We start from the raw sequence: 3,221 nt of genomic DNA on the forward strand, positions 1-3,221 counted from the left end.
AAATACCCATAAATAGATCCGAAAGACTTAACTAACGCTGTTGGTTTATAAGTAAAAATTCAATTCTAAATTTATTAATTTTTGGCATTTTATGCAAATAGCTAAACATCCTAAAATATTTACTATGTCACTAATAAAGAAATCTCGACATGCTAGAAATAAGCCAAATATGTATTTAAATTTAACGCACCGAGATATTAAAAAAATAATATAAAAAATCCCAGGCCTGTGTAATCTATAAATCAGGGTTGCAGACGGAAAAGTCATATTTTTAGTACAGGATTATTTTGGATATGAGAGGAGAAATTTTAAATTCTTAATTACGTATTGTAACAATATTGCGAAATTATAAAGGGCAGCAATCTATCGGATATCCGATGGGACGGCTCTTATTTTTTACATGGTATCCGGAATCCGGTTATCCGGCAAAATCTCTATCCGGCAAAATCTCTATCCGGCACATCCATATAAATAAACTATCGGAATCGATGGTTAAATATGTTAGCATGTCATGATTTTTTGTTGGCAGGTCATGAGCTGCATTGAACATTTCCTTGGAAATAAGGGCACATATATGAATAAAAGGTTCGCCGGCCTTCTCCTAAAATTTAATGGGCTACAAAACTGCATACTTAGAAATTTTGTTGAATTTTTAAAATTTTTGAAATATGGACTTATGTGGTTTTTGTTAGACAATGAGCTGTATTTTTATAAAAAAAAAGAAACATTAAAGAAACAATGGAAAACAGCTAAAACCGGTCAAAATGTCGTGTCCCTATTAATTTTCACATGGCGGTATGTATTTATGTATGTACATATGATGTCCTTTTATTAACTTTTTGTATCATTACTGCTTTACTGCATGTTTATGTGTACATAATAATATTTTAATCGCAAAAAAAACTAACTTATAATTTCTTTATTTCTTCAATTTACTTTCTACGACTTCGACTGATTATCGCTTACTCAAAGTACTTACTTAGTATGCTATACTGCTTGCGAACCCAAGCGGGAAGCGTGAATTATCTACATAGAAATAAGAAAATAATATTCATATGCACATGCACATATGTATGTATATGTTTATATACAATGTATATACATATATATCTCTATTAATAGTCTGTTAAATGCCATTTTTCCTTACATCCAACTGTTATTGACAGCAGTTATTCCATACCTTCATATGTACATAGTACATACATACATCAATCAATTCTGCATTGCAAGATTGTCGGCAGTAAATAATTTTTCGTCTTTTTCGTTCTGACCACCCGGACCGACGACGCTTTTCAGTGGCTCAACACTTTGACTTTACACTTAGCTCAATCAGACTAATATATTTAGCATACAATAAGGTCATTTGGCATTTGAACTTTTTCAATTTGTATTAATTTGTCAAGGGGTGTACTCAGAACTAAATAATCATCAGCTAGAATAGTGCAGCTGCTGTTTAGTTGGAAAGTGGAGAAAGCGGATTTTCATTTCGTACATTTGTGCACTGAATGATAACTGAGCATAGGGTTTCTTCTCTCAACAGTTTTCATTGTAATGTACATATGTAAATAGGAAGCTTCAATTAAAATGCTGGCTGACTTGTGGAGGCGGCCCGATTGAATTTTTGCGCAGCAGAACAATCATTTTTGACGAGATTTTTTTTTTAAATTGGATATCATTGCATATATGCATTGTAGTTACATACATACATACATATGTATGTAAAAGCGTTCGTGTAATATAAAGGATATAGCAGTCAGTTTCCAAATGGCTTTGCAAGGGAAGGGAGGATCTACATACATATCAAGCCCTAACCGCCAAAAATATGTATGTATATAAGCGAATTTTTTTCAACATTTTCTGTTTGATGCAGAAATGTTCCTAGAGCATCTAGATGCATTTCCGCATCAGAAATAAAATTCAAATCAATGGAGAAAAAATGTGGAGTGGTAAATAAGCTAAATCAATCGTTTTAACGAATCTAGCTATTTTTTCAATGTTTGTGCTGATGGGGATGTGTGTTCGTTATGTGTTTTGACAGCCGTTATCGATAAAAATTAGAAAATACAACGATTTTTTCTTGATTCGTATGGTGATTGGATCGGAATCACCTACGAATTACGTGATTCGGTTCGTAATTGGGGCGCCAATCACGAATGAGAGAGCGAATTAGGAATGGGACATCGTTTAAACAAAAATGAACGCTAGCAAGGCAAATAGGTTTTTAAAGGTATTTTTAATAAAATATTGAGTTAAAATACATATATTTAAATTGCTTAATATACCAGAAAAAGTGAACACGGTGGCACATAGAAGAAACTTAACTTTCCATTGAGTTGTGAAAATAACAACCACAACAAATTTGATGGCTAGTAATCTGAGATTTGCCTGTGTAAATAGAATTGCGTACATACTTAGAACTTTTCGAAAAATTCCCTATAAAAAGTTTGTTGAATTATTCTACAAAGTTTTAAATTTGGACTTATACATACGTCTTTTGTTAGATAATAAGCTGTATTTTTTTATCAAAAAATTACAAACATTAAACAAACAAAAGATTATTTTTCACATGACTGTATGTATCTACATACATTCAAATTTAGTTTTTAAAATCAGTTGTAACCAGAGACCATAACGTTTATAAGAAATAAAATTAAATATTTTGTATAATTATAAGCTGTGTTATTTTTACACACAATACATCTACGCTTAAAGACTAAAAAAAAACAATCAGCGACAATTTCCATTTCCAAACAAGTAATTTTGATTTTATCGACAACTATTCATAAGCGCACATAAAGTTTGTCGATTAGAGCTCCATACAATTTTTAAATGCAGATAAAAAACACGCCTATTATTGAACAATGGAAAAGTTGTTTTCGTCTCCTGAGATGAAAATCGGACTAAAAACTTTTTCATCTTCTCCTGATAATTATCTGTGACTTTTATTTTTTTTCGTCTCGCTAAAAGTTTATATCAACATGAAAATGATGTACGTATTTTCATAATAATTACCTACAGTTGTCCACAAAATAATAGGAGTGCGATATTTTGACCAGTTTTGGCTACTTGTCTTTTGTTTATTTAATGTTTATTAGTTTTTTATAAAAGCCTAGCTGGCTATACAACAAACACCATATAAATTCAGATTTTAAACTTTGTATAAAAATTATAAAAATTTTGCAATTTTTCACCCAAATTTCAAACTTTTTAATCAGAATCTT

Source organism: Rhagoletis pomonella, unplaced genomic scaffold (genome assembly GCF_013731165.1).
Source record: "Rhagoletis pomonella isolate Grant_MI unplaced genomic scaffold, Rhpom_1.0 Rhpom_scaffold_00001, whole genome shotgun sequence".
Lineage (NCBI taxonomy): Eukaryota > Metazoa > Arthropoda > Insecta > Diptera > Tephritidae > Rhagoletis > Rhagoletis pomonella.